We start from the raw sequence: 21443 nt of genomic DNA on the forward strand, positions 1-21443 counted from the left end.
GACGACAAGCAAAGGTAAACATTTCAACAAACGCGTTATGGAGAGACTTCTGGAACGCGTGGAACGCTACCTCGTCGGTGCTCGCGCGGTTCGAGACGCCAGAATGCCTTCTCTCCCGTCTTGGCCGTGCAAGGTCAAAGGTGAACCCGAGCATGCGCTCGCTGTCGCAGCCCAATACAAATAAATTGCTGGTGGAAAAATTACAGCACGCGGTATATCCGCATCCGATCCGCTACCGATTCGCTGCCTTCGTATCCGCATCCGATCCGCATCCGACCTCGCGCCATCCCCATCCGATCCGCACACCGCAGAAAGTTCTGAATTTTCATCCGAATCCGCATGTATCTTGCGGATATCCGCGGATATCCGCTTCCATCCGCGGATGGTGCAGGGCTCTACCCGGCATGATGCACACTGCTACATTTTTCAATACCAATTCACTGAATGGTAGCCCACAACAGTTCTCGCGAATGTCCCACTGACAACATTTATACTCACGTCCTTCGGACAGCGACGCCAGTCCGCTTCGCAAAGCGCACTATTATTTTTGAGCGGAACTGCTCCATGGTGTGGAACGCGCGTGCACGGGCAGCATGGACTAAAAACGCCGGTGCACGAATTGAAGCGTCGTTGACTGCATAGCGGCGCAGCAAGAAAGAGTCCGGTATAATTTCGACTGCGGCTCCGTAACCGAATCAAAATTTTGAATAATGGTAACAAATACGGAATTAATATAGCGTGTAACGTAATTTCAAGTGATCTCGTTCTTGCACTTTAGTGCCCCTTTAACGTTCCGTCGCCGCTGGAGGAAGCCTGACTCGAAAAATCTCTCGCGTGGATTAATGAAATCATCAATGTATTTGCACGTATCTCTTTCATTTTCCGGGAAGTGACCTCGAAGTGGGCATTAGTCAGAGACCATCCTTTCGTAGCCTATTCCGCAGCGGTAACGACACAGTCTGTCTCTTCACCTGCGGCAGTTCAAACACGCTAGGTGTTCCAAAGCTGCCTTGACGCGTTATTGCACACTTTTTCCTCCTTCCTTTTGTCTTTGCACAACGGGTCTTCTCCTATATCGACGCCACGGAAGGTCGTCTATAGCTGCCTAGTTGCTGTATCGTCTAGCGTAGCGTAGTATAACGTCTAGTTACTGGGATCGTCATCATGAGATACGTGCGGACCCTATTATTCCTAAGCTGCATTCTTAGCTGCTATGCTGTCCATGACAAGAAGGAATTCCATAAGAAGATCATGTCATTCAACCCTGCGACCTTTACGCCAACATGCAAGACGGGTAATTATTTTAAATACAACTTCGTATGACCGTCTCAGGCAGCACAAGGCAGTGGGATAGTAGACGTCTACAATGGCCTCTAAATATTGAGGAAAGGGATTCATAAGAGACCTCCGAGACAGAGCGCGAAATGTCGAGTCCTGTAGACGCATTAACTTAACACTAATTTTGGTCTTGTATATTTCCATTTTGACTCGAGATATAGACATTTTTCGTCCAAGCATTTAAAATAGAATTCATATTGCTAAAACCCAGACACTAGGGACTACGAAAACGGACGCACACAGAGAAGCATACGTGTTTCCGCAGTCCCTGGTCTCGGGGGTTTTAATAATATATCAAGCGTAATCTCCAGCTCGCTAGCTTTTTAGCAACTTTCAACATCTTAAAAACAGGGTTGGAGTTAGCCATCAACTGAACGAGAGCTTGGACATGAGTTGACTGAAATGTCTACATTTGGCTCAGTCTTATGCATCACTTTATGCAGAATCTCTAAAATCTGTGGCATTCCACGCCGAGACTGGGAAAGTGACTCGGGTTTGAATCCCGGCGTCGGCTCTGCTGTCTGGCTGTTTTCCTTCGGTTTTCTTCAGACACTTTAAAGTACCACTCCGGACTCGGAAAACGGCGTTTATGTTATTAAGTCCATGAAAAGAAGGTGCCTAAGTATTCTATATACGCGAAATTCCAATCCCGTTTGCGAGCGTAGTGAATTTCTATTAATTTTTGGAGATCTGCTGACCTTCACGAGTTTCGATGACGTAAGGAGCAGGTGAAGTCATGTCTTGCCCACAAATTGCAGTGACGTCATGTTCTGGACAGAGCACTCCTTGCAACGGCGCCAGCGTCCGGGGACGGTAACGTGGTGGAGAAGTGACGTGACCGTGATCGAAAGACGGGAAAAATGGGAGAGATGTCTTCCCCTCTTTGTGTTTTCCCGAGTGTCGGAGCTGTCGAAAGACATCGGTCGGAGGATGTCATGCGGGGCTCCGCTAACGGAGTGATAAAAGTGAGCCCTCCCGGAAGACGTGAAGCTCAACGACGTTGCCAGACGAGAGCCGGGTGCTCTGTCGGAGCCTAACATGACGTGACCGTTCACAAAACACTTTCGCGTGACGTTGAGCCAAAACAGGAATGTAAAGTGAGGCAAGAAGATTTCAGTAACATAACTTTGGTAGGATTCTGAAGACACGCGATTTAGTTCGTAGTGGCACTTTAAGACAATTATCAGCACAGTTCCTTGTGAAGTCGGCCCAGGAAGCACGATCCCCCCCCCCCCCGCGGTAGCCGTGACGTTGCCGGCATAACCGTGGTCGACTACGGCGAACACTTCCACCGCCATCTCTAGAACTAGACCTTGAGACATATATTAATTTTCTTATCATTAGGCGTAATTTAGACCCCTTCTAGACATTCATTTTCCTCCCCCCTATGTACATTGTGAATTTCGGTACAAATGTTTTTTTTTTTTTTAGTCAGTACTTCTAGCATATCACTGTTAGCTTAACCTGCAGTTCAATTTATAATTCTCTTGTACTTCTGCGTAGTTTTCGCTTCATCTTTCCCACTGTGTGTAAGGACACGGAGATGTCGAAGCATCTAGTTGGCGCTGACATCCATAATTGCAAGACAGAGCTCTGTGTGATGGGGCGGAGGTCTGTGCGTAGAGTTCTATACGTAATAACGTATATCAGCGATGTTAACACTATCTAATATTATGGTATAAAGTACAGTGGCGCTATTAATATGTAGAATTCTACGCATGATTTGAGGGCTAATATTGCCTAAACTTATGGCACGATCAACCAATAGTTGAAACCCAGAAGGGTGAAGATTCCTTTCTTGTTAGCCCTGAGGTCATGCTGAAGAACATGATGGATAGCTTAGGACTACACCTAGTATAGGGAAGTTTACAAATTCCGTATTATAGGGCAGAAGTCACGGTTTCTAATTCCTTAAAGGGACACCAAAGTGGGCACACTTTGGTGTCCCTCTTTTGCGCACACTCGCGGAACGAAATATTCTGTTTCGCGTATTTAAGGCGCATTTTAAATCTATATATCATCCGTTACCTTGACACCAATATAAAAAGAACGGTATTCATCCGCTCTGTCCTTCGTGAGTTCTGAGCGCAACGAAAAATTCAGTGGCGATCTAGCGGCAAATGCGAGAGAAATGCGTTAGCATTAAGCCCCTTTTGCGGTCTATACTTGACCTCTGGGTATCAACTTCCTGTCCATACCCAACTTCCGGTTGTCCACTTCCCCTCTATACTTCATGTCCTTTATCCCCTTCCGGTCCAACTGGGCTTCCGGTTGTCCACTACCTTTCAAACCTAGCTTCCGTTCCATACTTGACTCCTGGTTCGACACTTCCAATTACTATATACAGACGACCCCCGTTTATCCGGACTTTATTTATCCGGATCCCGCGGTATTCGGAAAAAAGGCACGGGAACGGATTTTCCTCCATGTATTTTGCTCTCGTTTATCCGGACTTCAGCTTCCGGACTCGGACAAGAATTCCAGGGAACGAAAGTCGAAAATTCTTGTAATCCAGCTTCAGTTATCCGGACTACCGTGAGTAAGAGGAGACACTGACCCCGCTTCGTCACCCTTTTCGCTGTGTTGGGGTTATTCCCGTCACACGTTAGGGACCTACATTCCTCCGTGGGGGAGACAACCGTGCACGATGACCCCCTTTTCTATTTGTGTGCGTTGGGTCACGTTGACCAGTCGAGTCATTTGGAAATATCTCGAGCAACTGTCCGGTTCTAGAAGGGAAAACTCTAACCCGAGGGCCTGCTGCTTACGGCCCGTTGGCCGATGAAGACATTCCCCTAGCTGAGCTGCGATCCCTGATGCAGGGGCTCACTGCGACTGCCGTAGATGATGCTGCGTTTTCTGACTACGTTGACGTTGATAAAGATGATGACGCGTGTGCAGCTATGACTGATGACGGTGTGATAGCTGCTGTTGCCTCCGATGATGTGTAGCAAGACGGTGCCGATGACGCCAGTGAGAAACAAGGCTTCGACATTGACACTTTGCGTCCGCACTGACATTCTTCGAGCAGCGCAACAGCGTGGCTCAACTCTATGCAATTAGCAAACGTTTGCAGGAATCGAGTGCATACACTACTATGTAACAGCTGTCATTGACGAGATTTCTGTGTTTTAATTAAACCTTGTTCTGTAGGACGTTTCTATTCGGTCGTTTCATTTATCCGGACGATTTCGCCAGGAACGGCACCGTCCGGATAAACGGGGGTCGACTGTATAATAGTCCGTAATTAACTTATATATAATGTATACATATATATATATATATTATATATAATTTAAGCAACGTGTGCTGCTTGACTATGGTCCGGTTTCACCAATGCCGATTAACATTTGAAACATTCATCACGTCACCAACTAACACTTGTGAAAAATAATTGAGTGTGAAGTTGAAATTCGAGCAACCCTTGATGTAGGTTTACAGTTCACCAACCTTGGTGAAACCGGGCCTATTTGCTACAGGTACCAACTACCCCATGTTGCGAGATTGATAAGAAAAACTGTGTCAGGCATATGTTGCATTGTACGATAAGGAAGTAATTGTTCCTGGAGATGTGGGATAAGGGGGGATGACTATACTCAACCGGTTAACTGATGAAGTAGACACGTCTTACGTAATAACCGTGATGACATAAATAGCTTGTGTTATGTGTGTGTGCGTGTAGTTGGTTGGAATTTCTAGCACTGCGTCTGTCTTTCTTCCGTGTCCGGCACTGTTGTGAGTGTCCACCATGCTAGACATGTACCAACTTGCCCGGTTCACTTCCGTGATGAAAGATCTGCTGAATATTTGGGCATTATGCCAAACGCGTTCAATGTGACAGCTCTACAGGGCTGTCATTAGCAGTAAATGTTTGGTCACGTGCTGATCACGTGGTCCTATTAAGCTATACGGACGAACATACACGGTGGCTGGAAGTGTAGAGTTATCGCCTCTTCGCGGTGTTGTGTTGGGAATGGCAATTCGGATTACATTCTTGACGTTTCAGTCCCTCGCGCACCATTTTAATTGTCTTTCACGGACGTCACTCATTTTGCTTCTATGTTTTTCCTCGCAGTGTTCAAGAAATGCGCTCTCAAGGCTTTTGCCCTTATGAAGCTCACCTCGGTTATCCAAGAACAATGGGACGACTTCATAGTATGTATCCTCTCTTTAATACAGGATCGGCTGCCACCAGCGGTATGGCCGAGCGGGCTAAGGCGTCCAGCTCATTGGTGGTAGCAAGGGTCGTGCTGAAGAGTGGGAAGTGGTGGGTTCGATTCCTAGATGTGCTTTCGGAGGTTTTCCCGGGGTTTTCCCCAAGACTTTCCACACGAATGTCGGCACATCTCCCTCTGAAGTCGGCACGGGACGCATACTAACCCCCCCCCCCCCCCCTGTTCCCCCACTCGTTCCTGCTGTCCTCTCTCCATCTGGAATTAAAAACAAAAGGATCGGCTCTTACAGCGAGCTGATAGGAACGGTCTTTACCCTCTCCTTGTGAGCGAAATTCAGATTCTTAGAAATCATTCCCACGAGGGAAGCCCACGTTCCACTATTTTAAATGAGATTGGATCCATCTCGCGGGTTTGATAGGGCTGTTGCAGTGAAGTTTGCACAGCGCCATTTCGGGCCCAAACGGCCACGGATCCCAACAGTACGTAGTTTCATTAGCGGGTTTTGCATGGTGTTTCAAACGGAATGGTGCCAATGAGAGCTACAAAATATGTAAGAAATACACAGAAAAAGCGGTGCTTCTTCAAAAGTGCGAACAACTCGAGACCGTGTATATGAAAGTGCCGCGTCGTCTGCTAAACTACCGCGTGTTGCATAATTTGGGGCGCTGACGTTGCTGCTCACTCGCGCCACCTGGCCCAGAGAAACAGGTCTATTGCATTAAGGTGATTTTCACACTACCGTATTTGTCGCCCGGCCGTTTGCGTCAAAAATATAACATAAGGCACTCGAGCTCAGTAATTTTCAATGTGTACCGGCCTTGGTGGCTCAGTCGGTAGCGTGTTCGCCTTCTGATCCCGAGATCGCGGGTTCGAACCCGGCCGAGGACGCCAGCAACTTGGTGGCAGGGATACAAGTTGCTTAGACACGCCGTCTTCCGCGAGGGACGTTAAATACGGGGTGCCGTGTGATGAGCTTTCATCGCACGTTAAAGAACCCTTAGGTGGGCAAAAGCAATCCACAGACCGACCGCTGTGGCGTCGCTCATGATCTCAGTTGTCTCGGGACATAAACACCCAATTATTATTATTAAATTTTCAATGCGTCCGTTTCGGCTCCGTTAAAAACGCAGTGTAAAAACGTAAGTGTGAAGTGGGCATAACAGTGAGTTTTGGTACATTGAAAGACATTCACGACAAATGTTCCGTAAGCGCGATGAACCAACCACGCTGGCCCTTTGCTCTGGCTGTTATCACGATCTTGACCCTGGACAAGACAACTTTCTGTGTTGTATCGTTTTCCTTCCGTGCTTCCGATTTACTAAAATTTGCTAATCTCATGCTCGTTACGGTTTATCTCATCTTATTCAGTTTCCCCTCCATAACCAGGGTTCCACGTTCTTAGCTCGTGTGTTTATCGGCGTTTGTTATTTTCTCAGGGGTCCGCAGTTTTTCTTTCTTTTTTTTTTTTTTGTCGCGGGGTAGTTTTTATAATCCTGTTGCTATCCCAAGTTAAAAGACGGTCGGAGAAAGCAGTCGCGGACGAGAGACACGAGCACCGCGCGACGTAGAAACTGCGCAGTGCCTTTTCTTCTTTGTTTTTTTTTCTTCTCGACTCACGCGCCGCTTATCCATGCTTGAGCTGTGCCGTTGGACGTCACTGGTCACGTGCCTGAGCCCACGATACGTCACGACGTCTTCTCATTCGCCGATGCGCTCATTGCACGGCAAGAGGGTTTTTAACCGCCGTATTCTTGAACAAGCCTCGACTCGACGCTCCGCCTCGACTCCAACGAGTGGAGGAAAGTGGCGCTGCTCCACTCGAAGAGCCCATGCGTTTCATGAACCCGCTTCGGGGATTCCTCCGCCAAGGCGCTCCTCGAGAAACCGTCCTCGAATAAAGCTGCAGTCTCGTCCCCAGCCGTCTTTCGGGACCACTCGAAAATGTTAATTATCGTGCTTAAAACACACTTATGGCATGAAAAATAAATGTAATTTCTTATATATAATAAATAATTCTTTACTTTATTTCGACCAACGTGCATTACAAATACAAACACAAAGGTCTGCGAGTGTTTGAAGAAGGGTGCAGGTGTTTCGAACAGGGAAACAGACTGATAGGTTTCCTAGTTTTCTGGTCTGGCAATTACAACCACAACGGCATGCAGCTAGCTTAATGGCATGGTCACCTCGTATCAAATAATATGAAAGATGATGTCACTGCTTGTCACTCTTCTATTATGTTACAATATGTGGCGTGAATGACTGTTTGTTAGGGGATGGGTACGTTTACCCAACGCCTTGAGGGTAGCTATAAACAATCAAACAAACAAAACAGATTTTACAACATCCCGATCAAAGAAGCAGGGAGACCATCCTTGGGGAGTCACCGCGAGCATGTCGTACGAACTTTTGTGGCCCTCAATCGCGCTCTGCCTAAACGGTGGAGCCTGTTATCCCACCCAACAAACGGAATTCGTACTATTGGAACAACAACTGCAAAAAAAAAAAAAAAAAAAAAAAAACGAGAGAAAAAAAAAACATTAATGGAAGATTTGTTGAGGCGTTTCGGTGATAGCTGGAGCAGGGGTTGGGCCAGCTTGATACAGTATAAAGATTACGTGAAAATATTGAGGAGGCAGATCAGATGTTTATTTTTTTAGATGTCCAGTCAATGCACTGTTCCTTTTTTCGCACCACTTCTTGCGTGAAAACATCCTTCAAACACGCCTTCTTTGTGCTAAATAGCGCGACAGAAGGAAAATTTATTACACCTTGTCTTGAAAAGTTTGCTTGTGAGAAGGTGTGGGATTTTTTCGACAACGCGGCACACCGTCGTTTCTGACACATTCACAATGCCTCCCGTGGCAGTTCGAAAAGTCCTAACGCCATAAAATCACATGCCGACGGGCAGCTGTAGCACAGGACGTAGGGGCAGCCCACGATTGCACACATTTTCCTCCACTGGCAATGTATCCAAAAGGCTTCGTACGGTTTTCTTCATGAAGCGGTACCGTATACCATATGAGGAACTCGTGATCATCAAAATGGTCAAAAGGAGTTTGATGGCCCCTTATTGAACGTTGTCGCTCAGTGGTAATGTTGTCAGCACCCAGTTAAATGCCATCGTGGCACAAAACGCAGTCGATGGACGCAGCGAACGACCTGTCTTCCGCCATGACACCAGCCAAACTCGAGTTGAGGAGCGTTCTCGAGGTAGCACCGATGTAACCTCGAGATTTTCGAGGAATGCACGGAGGAACTCCTCCACTCGAGGAGCGTTTCGAGTCAAGGTCGATTTATGAAGCGCAAAACCGTCCTCGAGGTGCAGCTCGAGTCGAGGCTCGTTCAAGAATACGGCGGTTAAAGGTGTGCGGATCAGAGCCTCGCGCGGTGCTGTGTAGGTCACCTGCGCTCATCGTCCTTTCGCAGGAGCTCATTTTATTCGTTGCAGAAGACATCGCAGCGAAAAACAAAAATATTTTGGGGGTGACTTCCATGCTCCTTTAACATAGGCAACGTCATTTTGACGTCGGCTACCACGTGGGTGGTTGTTTTTCACCGAGAAAAGTAAGGCATCGTTAAAGCCCGGTTCATCGAAGTAATGAACAAGATTGCGTCTCCTTCACTGTTACGAGGGGATATAATTTTTTTGTTCAGTTTGAGGTTCTGCTGACACGTCTGCATGTTGTAAGCACGAGAACGTGGAAACGTGACTCAATAAGCCGATTATCAGCTCAATTAACTATATTATTTCACAATTCCTTCATGTTTATTTCGCTCCTCAATACTGATTTAAATGCGACGACAGAAGCACCATCTAGCAAACGTCTGCGATACTGCTACTTGCATGCTGTTATTTCTACAATATTGCTCTCCTCGTGTAGCTATCACGAGACATTTGTATCAGCACATCACACACACGCACAATTAAAGTGAGAAGTGTAATGGTTCTGCATGTTTTTCATTAAAAGATGCTCGCTTACGGTTCCGAACGGGTGAGAATAGGCCGTTCTTCTGCGTTCTCGTGAGGCGGTAGCCCAGCTACAACAATGCAACAGCGTGCCTAATTAGGCCCGGATTCTCGCTCCGCTAAGTGCACGCGCAGGGACCCTTCCGTCCATTCACGAAGCATGGACAGAAGGGCCCCCTTCGCGTGCGCTTAACACTCAGGGCGAATCGGGAATCCGGGCATGCTCGAGCATTGGTTGCGTGCGCGTGTCGTTTCTCCGCGCCTTCTTCGCTTGGAAACCTATATAATAGCTTGCGGAGAAAATGTGCACGCATTAACTAGTTCATCGATAATAGCTCTTCAAGATGTTGAATGCAATGCACGGATGAGAGTCGTGGTAGTGGGTCCGGACCGATGAAGTTGCGGATACGCCGAGACATCAGACTCGATCGGTTGCCATGTTACAGAGCTATGTTAGCGGTCGGTCAGGTAATGGTAGAGGGGCACCCGGGCTGCGCGGCAGCGTCTGTGCTGGACTTTAGGAAAGGTTGCTAAATTTGGGAAGGTAAAGGGGCCCAATTACGCCGAACATGGTGTTCTTTGTCCCAGTCACCAAATATATACGAGGTGGTTTTCCTCTACATGAGTCCTGACCGAGGCGGTGGTGGGATGCCCCAGCGGGCGCATGTTCATAGCTAGGACGGTGCCGGTGGAACAGAGAAGCGGGTGTTCCAGGCGCGTGTCCATCCTGGTGGTTGTCCACGGTCCGCCACAACCTCAAGCGATATCGTATTTTATTTATTTATTTATTTGCAGGCACTGCAAATGTTAATATAGAGACAGGGGTCCCTAGCAGACTAGCATGGTACCCCGTGTTAGTTACAACGTACCGGCCTCGGTGGCTCAGTTGGTAGCGTGTTCGCCTTCTGATCCCGAGATCGCTAGTTCGAACCCGGCCGAGGACGCCTGCAACTTGATGGCAGCGTACAAGTTGCTTAGACACGCCGTCTTCCGCGAGGGACGTTATAAATACGGGGTGCCGTGTGATGAGGTTTCATCGCACGTTAAAGAACCCTCAGGTGGGCAAAAGCAATCCACAGACAGACCGCTGTGGCGTCGCTCATGATCTCGGTTGTCTCGCGACGTAAACACCCAATTCTTATTATTATTAGGTACAACGTGGATTAACAGCTATATACACTGATACAACAATAATTTAATGATGATAACAGAAATAAAACGAAAGAAAAATATTTCGTCGAGGAGTATATTCGTTGATGCAGAGTGGTTTACTGGTGTTGTTGCATGCAGATCATATATGATAAGTAAATGTGATGGGATGAAGAACGTGTTAGTGAACAGGGGGGAATATCTGTTACTGTTACTGGTGCGCTTTGTTTAGGAGGTGGTCTTTTAACTTCTTTTTGAAACATCTGAATGTACTAACCGACCGAATATCAGATGGTAGTCATTTCCAAAGACGGGAAGTGTGGTAGGCAAAGGAGAAGCACCCGTAATTGGTACGTATAGGGGGAACGTGTAACGATTGAGTTGATTGATTGCTTCTTGTATGTACAATTGGTTGCAGAGGTGCAAGTGTTATGGAGTCTATCGCAACTAGGTTGTTTATAATTTTGTACGCTAATTGAAGTGATCTGAACGCAGTATATTTCTCCATGGTTAATATTTGCAGTGTATCATAGACGAAAGCTATAGGCTGATGTCTATTAAGAAACAATATGATTCGCATGGCATTTTCTACGATGGTTTCGACAGGTCGTAATGATGTTTTATGTATCGTTATTCCGCATGATATGTGAGAATGCACAAATGAATTATAGATCATGAGTAACGTTTTAGTGTTAAGTATGTATCTGAAACGATATAGAATAGGGATCTACATATATCTTAATTTGTAATCCCTGTCCAGCTTTGACAGCAGCTGCCGTCTGAAGTATCTGTAAAAATATAATAATACGTAAAATAAAATATGTTGAGATGACAGGTCACTTCTTATCGGGTTCTCGGTTGCTGAAGCGTAGACGTTTTTTCGGTCAAATTCGAATGGCTAAAATCTTATGGTTTGCGCCTGGAACCCTATTGATATGCAACGGAGAAATATCTGTTTTGCGCAGAAAATCGAGTGTGTCGCTCATCTACTGGATGCTGGATACCCGGACTACTCGAAGGAATGCGACATGAACGCCACCTACGGAGAGGTGAGTGAAACAAACACACACACACACACAAAATGGCGCGGCTTGTGAGTGTGAAACAAGTGTGCTTGTGAGTGTGCAAGTGAATTGTGAACAGCATATAGGTGTCACAAAAAAGACGTACGCCTCCCGTTTTCAACAAATCAAGGCAGATAACGATATGATGCGAGATGATGATTGGCTGGGAGCGCGGTATGCGATGAAGCTCGTTTTTAAGAGTGTGGGGAGGAGAGCACTCCTGGTCATCACGACATACCGTGCGGACGTGTGACGTGAGCGGTTTACCGCGGGCTGCATCGACTACGCGCCGAATCTGCACAACAGCTTCGGGCCCAGAGTTATACCCCTGTCACACGGGCATTTTCGATCCTGCTCGACCGAACCTGCTTGAACCCAATGCAGATCGGATGGTGCTACACGGCCGCTTCCAAGCAGGATTGAACTTTGATCCTGCTTGACTCAAGACAGTTCCCATAACAGGATTGAGAATTTCAAGATGGCTCGACGGCTGCCATTTGCATCCTCGACCCCGGTGAACTGTCATAACTTAAGACTGACATGCGCACGAAGCTACAAATGATGCTTACATCGATATACGATAAATTACCACTAATATCGTTGTTATATAGGAAACGGGAAATTAATGAGTTCCGTTTATTCATTTGCACAGGTCAACCATTCAATGCGCATTGAAAGTGGCCGTGTAGCAGCGTCAAAACTCGAGCGTGCTCGGGAAGTTCAATGCAGATCGGATTCGAGAAGGATCGAAATACCCGTGTGAAAGGGGTATTACATCGTACGTTGGCAGCGGAAAGGAATATGTAGAGTATCTTCTGGAAGAATATTGTCCCGATCATGGAAGATAGCGGAAGGATCCGCCTCGGTATCCCTCTTCAAGAACTTGGAGGGACGTAATTGTCCAACGTGGAGAAACAAGCGCACAGTGTATCTGGAGGAAAATGGATTTTGGACTACGTAAGACGACCCGCTGGAAGGGCGCACAGAGAGTTGGTTGGGAAAGAACGGATCAGGAGGCTCTCAACACAATAGTTCAGACTTTATCGACATCCCAAGACTGTTACGTCATCAACCCAACCAACGTCAAAGGCGTCTGGTTGAATCTGCAAGAAGCAAACAGAGGGCGAGTTCCCGAACGGTGGTAGAGCTTGAAGCGTGAAATAAATGCCGTCGAATCGAGAGAGGATGTTAAGGGCTGCTCAACATGGGGGACGTGTAGAAGCCTTTGGCGGACAATTACGATCCCTAGGTGAAGTTATAGACAACCTGACATTGCGTAAGTTGCCAGTCAAGGGTTGCCGATGACGGTTGCCCGTGCATTCGGCATCTGCGCTCTATCAGTTCACTAGTAGAGAGCACGTGAACTATATATGCGCTTCTACAGGAGGAGCTTGGACAGAACGGCTTTAGTGGCGTAGCAGCTCATGATGCAGGGGTATTATCAGCAGACGTAAGCGCAACATGTGGAACACTCAATGTTTGAAGGGCGGAAAATTGGGTCATGTTGCTCGACTGTGCCCCCCAAATTCTTCTGGCCAACTGTCCTGCACCAGAGAAATGAATGAAATCGGTATCCCACTTATTTCGTCAAGAGGGAAGCAGAACGCTAGAGTCGCTTTGGTCAGAGAAAGCCGACAAACAGAGGCAGAGCATGGAGCCAACACTTTTGCTTCTAAAGTCCAGGAGCCAAACGCGAGCAGCAGCAACTTTGAAGGTTGGTCCGTTAATTCGGGGGCAATTAGCCGTATGGCCGGTTGTCGCGACAGCCGTAGGAACTCCCGAGCAGACGAGGACAAAATGGTTACGCCGGCCGACAGCAAAACAGTTCGCACGGAAAGCATGGAAATGTCACCTTCAAGGTAAATAAAGGAGCAGTTGAGAACACACTCATCGTGAAAGACGTGATCTACTTTCCAGGCACCGCTGACAATTTGCTTTCAGTTTCAAAAGTGACTGACAGTGGAATGGACGTAACATTCAGTGGTGATCACCGTCACGCGAATCATGGAAAAAAAATATCCGTGTTCAATGCAATCAAGAAGATGGGTATCTTCAAATTGCGACATGCCAAAATAATAGCGGACATCCAACATGCTCATGAAGCCCGACTGGAATATACCGAATGGTGGCATCGTCGAATCGGCCATTCAAACATTCCAACTCTTGTAAAGATGCTTCAGACAAGAGTTGTGCGAAGAATTCCGGAATTAAAGCGAGTCAGCAGCGTGTAAGAAATTCACTACGGGAAAGCATTGAAGGAATCCGCTGAAGTCCTTCATTGCTGAGGCGGTGAGTGGTCTCCTGCATCTTGTACATGTCCACCTATGCGGTCCGTTTTCCCCGAATTCATTTGAAGGAAGTCGATGCGTTCTTGTTATCGCCGATGAGCACAGCCGTCGTGCAACAGTGCTACAAGAGCGAGGCCACCTTCAAGAAAAAAACTGAAAGGAATATTACATGCGGAAGGGACAAGGCGGAGGCTATAGCTGCTGAAGGATGATCATGGACAGAAACCCTGAGACACGGAGAAAAACGGACGACGCGTACACATACAAGTTCCCAGAGCTTGTATGTCTCAAGAACTTGTATATGTATACGTGTCGCCCCTTTTTTCTCCGTGTATCAGGGTTTCCGTACATGATAAAAGGAATAGTTCATGAGAACACAGCGCCATATTCTCGGTGGTGGTGGTGGTGGTGGTGATAGGGCTTGCCGTTGTCGGCCTCACGTATGTAGGCAACGTCACGACTCACGCCCTGGAGGAATGTGCGTCCTGGGCCGACTTCTAAGGGAACTGTGCCGACATATGTCTGAAAGCGTCTGAGGAAAACCCAGGAAAAACCCCAGACAGCACAGACGGCACCGGGATTCGAACGCGGGTACCTCCCAGTCTCGACGTGACATGGCCAGCACATTCCCTCCTCCCGCCATTCTCGCCTGCACAAAACGCAGTGACGAAGAGGACGAATAGGACGAATGTGGAAACAGGGAAAACGGTCCCAGGCCTGCGGGCCTGCGCAACGGCGGTACATGATTTGCGTGCGGCGCAACTTCAAACCCGATAGTAGGTCGTCGTGGGCACCGTTCAGAAACAAGGATGTGGTCGGTGCGCATCTCTGAACATCCGGCCGAGTATATTGAATTTTTTCGCATGCCGGTTCCTGGCATTATCGGGCGCACGCCGCTTTTCCTCATTTTTGAACTGCGCCTGCATCTCCCATAGTGATGGCGGCACATCTATACGGACTCTATATACTTGCACGGATGCTCCACGGCATATCGCCTGCGCTGTAACTTCGCGGCGTCCGTGTTGCCGGTTTAGCGGCCTGACGACGTGGTGTGCATGACGCGAGACGCGCTGCGCAGACACCATGGAGTTATAAAGGAAGCACACAGTTGGGAGCTATAGCATTTCGGCAGCACGCTATATGGCAGTGGGTTACTCATAATTTCGTACCCGGGGTTGTGTCGGGCTCCATAGGGGGGGTGTCACGTTACTACAGCAGAGAACATAGTCTTTCTTATTTCGCTGGTTTTAATAATAATATCTTTATTCTTGTCACAGGCATGTATTTCTTCAACACGTGCTTAAAGGGACTATGAAACGATTTTTTTCTTCGTTTCGTTCGAAAGAAGACATTTTTCTGAGTCTAGAACCGAAATTTTACTTTCGTCGCGCGAGCGGACTTCTCGGGAGCGAATTTAAAGGGAGCGGCGAAGGGAGGACAGCTGGCGCCGCGCCGTGGGGAGCTGCCGAGCAGAGACATAACGGGTAACTTGACGCGACCACGGCCAGCTTAGCAACACGTCATCGTGACGTGTTGGCGAGCTGGCCGAGCCGAGGAATCCCGCCAGGAGCATGCGCCGTAGGATCCCGCGTATGCGTTCATCGGGAGTGGAAATCTCCATGACACCAGCTTTCGCGCGATCGGCAGATTTCGGCAGTGGCGGCAGCCACAGCGCGAGCTCGCGGCATTACTTGCCATTGTGCAACACCGGTGACGTAACGGGGAACCGAAGAGCGGTCCGTACAGTTACACCATCGGCAGGGAAATATGCGCGAGAGAGGAGGAACGCGGAAGAGACATTTCCAGCGCGCGCTCCGCGCAGAGTGGAGCGATTTCGTCCGGAAAAATTTGTGGCATATTAGTTTCTCTGCGGGAAGAACAGTTTCCATCGAAAAAAAGTATGGGGGTTCGGGAAATTTCATAGTCCCTTTAAAGGAGCAGAGAAAGCGCTTCAATCACGACCTCTCTTTTTTTCTTTTTTTCGAATCAAGCCGTTAACCTGACTGCTAAAAACCCACCATGCGAAGTGATTCACTCGACAGATGCATACATATCGCGGAATTCGATTTCGAAAATCGAGACCGCGCGCAACGGTGGCAGTGCCCGCAACTAGCCGCCAGAGTCGTTTTGACGTCATCGCGGTGCAACCCGCTAACTGGTTAGCTTGTTTGGAGAAGCGCCGTGTGCTACACAGAGAGGGAACTGGGAGTAGAAAAGAAAAAGAAAAAAGTGCGAAAAGCGTCGGCCCCGATTGGAGCGCGGTCTCTCTTGTAACCCCGACGACATCACAACCCTTCTCGTCTTAAACCACCTTGTGCGCTCTATTTCTATCCTTCAAAGTGTGTACACCGCATATGGCCACAGCCGCCTCGCCGGAGCTTAGCTGTGAAAATAATCAGGAAAACAGCTTGCATCTCTGAGGGCCTGCAATATCTTGTAAATAAGTAAATAAAAATAAATAAGGTTGACTCTTACCTACTTCATTGCAGAGTATCAGGTGCTTCGGAAGCCAGGAAGTACTTGTGAGTGAGATTAAATTTACCATTTCTATAATCTGCCGAAACAAACGAGAAACTCTACACTCTAAGAAATTAACTTCACCACATAGCACGCTAATAGCCAACCAACATCCCGAATGACGACGTTCTCGCCCCTGATTTGTTGAAAATGGGAACCATTATGTGCCCATTATGTACGGCATAATGGTACAGAATAGGCTCCGCCTCCCATTTTCAACAAATTAGGTGCGAGAACGTTGTCATTCGGGACGATGGTTGGCTAGGAGCGTGCCATGTGGTGAAGTTCACTTTTGAGAGTGTAGAAAGTAAACGCAATAAACGCAATGCCAGAAAGTTCTCTCATGGCAATAAACAGTGTGTCACTAAACTATCAATGCCTCAATCTTCGCTTCCAGGATCGCATAGGAGAAGAGAATATTCCCGCAGCTAAGGCAGCGTTGGTACAGTATGACATTGTTTTAATTCCATTACTCAACACGTCTTTGCAGCTTTGGATTAAGCTAGATTTTGCGAGACCGCCTGCAAATTGATGCCCACGCACTCTAAAGAGGGCACTTCACTCGATAACAAACTCATTGCCAAAAATTATTGGCCGTACTTCCAGCTGTCAATTCCAATCAGAAGCGGTAACTACGCCATCCGGAACAATGGCTTGCGTAGGGCACGTCATGGGGTGAAGTTATCTTTTAGAGGACCCAAATAGCCAACGTATTTTTTAGAGTGCAGCGTAGCTTTTTTTCGTTTGTTTGTTTTGTGCCTTGCAGCACCAACTGCTGCTTGGGGTGATATTGCTATCGCGTCTGATTTGAGTCGAGTGTCGACGCGGGGCTCATTGGTATTCCGGCTTCCACTTCCTGCATACGTCACGGAGCAGGGGCAGCACCTACGCGCTCTGACGTGCAGTCTGGAACGTGAGAGTTCATCAAGAGCGCCACGCTCTAAAAAAGGAGTGACACCGTTTATTAAAAAGGCGCGCACTCCCTGCGCTCTGGAGCCGCTACTTAAAGTGGTTGTGAAGCCATTTCAAAACTTTTGAAGAGATAACTTTGTAACTATTGATTTACGTTTGCTAAACATGCACATCAAAACGCTATATGTCTGCGATCCCGCGTTACAAGGCTAATACACTCCGAAGGTCGCGCGCTGGCAAAGCTCCTCCATTTCCCTCAACTCTTCTCCTCCTCGCCCGTTTTTAGAGTGACGTGTCGGAGTGGAGAAAGGAAGTGCATAATGTTCCGTTTCCATGACGACGCAGGCGGTTGTAAAGGGAGCGGGCTTCCGGAGAAGGGCTTTCGTCATGGTGACCTTCGGGTACTTCACGCAAGCGTGCACAGCTAACACGTCACTTCCCGTCTGTCTGCCGACGCCTCTCAGCGCTGTTCGGCGCCAGCGTAGGCGGTGGCCCGAAAAAATCGCAGTTTTAAAAACCCAACAGTTAAAAGATAGTTCCAATGTGGAACTGGACTTTGCGTGTCGAAACAATGGACTGCAATGTATGAAACGGAGCCATACGTTTAGTGGGTTGCAGGTTGTTTCTCACCCCCTTTTAACGTGTCCAAAGAAACCTGGATATCCACTTTCCCTCTCCTACGGAAGAAGCGCGACACTGGGGAGCGGGCTCTCATTGGTCTCCTCAAACGATTTGTCCAATCATCGTGGGGGGATTGTCTGAGGAGACAAATCAGGAGGTCTAGTTATTTCAGCTATAATGACATGGTGGCAATGATACGTTGAGCTGTTAGGACGTAACTGTAATAATGACCTACCCTCAGTTTTTTTGCAACCCCCCCCCCCCCGCGCTTGGGATTCTGGATATCCCACTCGAATGAGCTTCTCTCTATCTGCGCAATTCAAAGCTCACCGCAACTGCGTGCAAGAGACGTAGGGGAACGTGAGGCACAGTGAGACGAAAAAGTTAGTCGATTTTTGGTATTTTTGTACGGGAACGAAAACTCTGCATTTTGAACCCCACTGACCAGTGCAGTCTAAACCTCTTTGTTTACTAGCCATACAAAATAAACGTTAATTTGAAGATATACTCCGGCAAATGGACTATTTCCATATTCGCGTCGCCCCTGGCGGCGGAATGTCGAACGTCGTGTCTTTCCCCCCAATAAACATGGTGACGCTTTTCGGACTGGCACGTTACGTGGGAAAGTAGAAAGAGAAGATTGGAAGAAGAATGCGGAAAGAGTGAAAGCGCATTGTACTCATTACCAGTACAAAGGGTTGTCAAATGCAGACCTCAAACGTCCGCGTAACCTTGAAACCGATTATCTCCCCCCAATGAACATGACTGTCGCCCGCAGGTGGGTCTATAGCGATGTTTTCCACTCAAAGATGGTGGACGCAAGGGTTGGGCATGCGCATACGCGTAGTCGGAAATGGTCCATTGCGAAATTATAGACAGCTAGCTCTTGTGACAGTATGCTCAGTATGTAACAGCAGCTCTTGCAGAATGTTACAACGAATAGGGGGGCATGATACCAAGCGCATACGACAAATTGATTGAAGCAAAATACACTTCGAACACGTAGCAGGGCTCCAGACGTGTGCTGGCTGGAGCGCACCGTGGGGTAGTCAAGACGTCAACAATATCGCTCCCATTTAGCAGTGTCATATCAGGAACGTCGGGATCGACGAAGGAAATCGTTCATTTCTTGCTCTACCTCATAGAAATAACTTCGTATTCCCCTGCGGCATTCTCTTCTGCCAGACACCCGACCTCATGTAGAAGCCGTACTATTCGCCACACTGGAGTACACTGCTTCAGCGTGTCCCATGTGCTGTAACACCGTGCTCCGCCATACTAGCTATTGAGATGCGCATATCAGCACGTGAATGGCCGCAGGCAAACAGCATGCTATCTTTTAATTCTAATTCTAATTCAGAGATTCGTTATTCATCAACTACAGTCATAACGCGTAGGATTCACGTCACTATTGTTGTATTTCACAAAGAAATGTCGTCAAAATATTTTTTCCTCGTCGACATACGTCCACCAATGTGATTTGCCTTCCTGACTATAGGCTCCACTATTTGCAGCATGGACTGATAACAATGTCGCACTCTTTGACGGACGCAGTTGCAGTTTCACTTTTCTAAGGTTCCCGAATGAGACAGATATCGGCAATGTATAACACTCTGCCCCATGCCTTACTCTGCTTCACGTTACCCTACTTTTTGTGCGGATATGCGTCCCAGGGCTCGTAACCCTAATTTATACTCCAATTGCCATTTCTTTTCTTTCTTTTTTTTTTTTCAGTCATTCATCACCCCTTTAAGAGAAAAATGGAGCCCTTCTTTCCTGCTGTATGCAACCGAAACCTCACCATACACTCTAAGAATAAAGGGTGTGAAAAGCTGGTAACTTCTATAGTTACCACCAAGGTCAAAATAGCGACTGATGAACGGTGTAAAGGGGTGGTAAAAGCAATTATCATATATCCAAACTGCTACAAAAAGGCGTCACGCCCTCGCTTACCGGATCAGAAGCGGTAACCTTATCAATCGTAGGTAGGACTTTGCAACCGTTTAGGCACAACATATGCGACAACTATTATCGCCTGAAAGGTGTCACTGCTCCACCCTTTTTGTCTAAGAGTGTATAGCACGGCTCAGATACGACCGCCATTTACACAATGATTGCGTACTGCGTCCCGACACTTTTAACAGAGGAAGGTTGCTGCGCCTCCTTTTGGGCGCATTATGCGAAATGCAATTTTTCCCATAGGCGGATCTGTCTCACTTTCAACAAAGTTTCACAAGTTTATGGTACGTGTCACACAATGGAGTACGCACCGTCACATCGGGACTGATAACGCTATGGTCCTGCGCAAGCGGTTTGCCTTCGTCGTGTTCTATGGCGAAATTTTGTTTCCACCGTGTGCTCCTTTGCAAAGTGCACGCAAGAGTTTCGTAGGCTTTAAACACGTATTCATTGACAAGACCCAACGACGTCGGTAGATCCATGCAAAACGTCACTGCATGACCGACTTGCAAGGTGGCCTTCTTCGAGTACCTGCAGGCGTGTTGCACTTGTAATTCATCATTTACTGTTATAGACAGCACGAAGCCATTACCGTATAGACGAGAATTAGAATAACGTCAAAGAAGAAAACCAATTCCTACTTCAACCTTTTTCTGGCGACCAGTGGTGGTGGTGGTGATAGGGCTTGCCGTTGTCGGCCTCACGTATGTGGGCAACGTCACGACGGACGCCCTAGGGGAATGTGCGTCCTGGGCCGACTTCTAAGGGAACTGTGCCGACATATGTCTGAAAGCGTCTGAGGAAAACCCAGGAAAAACCCCAGACAGCACAGCCGGCACCGGGATTCGAACCCGGGTACCTCCCAGTCTCGACGTGACATGGCCAGCACGCTAACCACTGAGCCACGGGAGCTGGTCTGGCGACCAGGATAGTATACATGTGCTTGGTATTCTACCAAATACGAGATAAGCACGCATTAGCTTCACAAATCAATGACTTCTGTTCAGCTATTAATTATATTATATGACTATGAAGAATAACCGCATAAGCATAATACTTTTATTGAATCATAATTTATTTACAAGATTAGTGGTGACAACATACACCATAGTGTACAAGTAAAGATGCTATTTTGTGTGACGTCTCTCTCCAACGTTGCGAAATACATGTCCTTTCACACCGCTATCATTTCAGAAGTGCTTCCAAGAGGCTGTGGCTTGACCAGTTCAGGACACTCTATCTGCATTTTCAACGAAAATGTGCAATTAAACAATACTTATTATTTCCTGCTTGTCTACTTTATACTACTATATACTCATGTGTACGAAATCACAAGGCACTCAGTACCCGGGCAACTAGGTCCGATGGTGCAGCGGCAGAGCGTACTAACCGCCTTGGGAAACAACGGCGGGAAAAATTTCACTGACAGCTGAAGAGAGAATGGACCGTG

At 47.5% G+C, this 21443-nt stretch overlaps 1 long non-coding RNA gene across 1 annotated transcript; it reads left to right on the forward strand.

Moving 5' to 3' along the window:
* The first annotated feature begins 1096 nt into the window (after positions 1–1096).
* Positions 1097–11681, forward strand: LOC135399593 (uncharacterized). Its single transcript, XR_010424357.1, has 3 exons — positions 1097–1294; positions 5414–5493; positions 11598–11681. It is a non-coding gene; the product is annotated as an uncharacterized LOC135399593 (long non-coding RNA).
* The last annotated feature ends 9762 nt before the right edge of the window (positions 11682–21443 follow it).

The sequence above is a fragment of the Ornithodoros turicata genome, chromosome 7 (genome assembly GCF_037126465.1).
Source record: "Ornithodoros turicata isolate Travis chromosome 7, ASM3712646v1, whole genome shotgun sequence".
Classification (NCBI taxonomy): Eukaryota; Metazoa; Arthropoda; class Arachnida; order Ixodida; family Argasidae; genus Ornithodoros; species Ornithodoros turicata.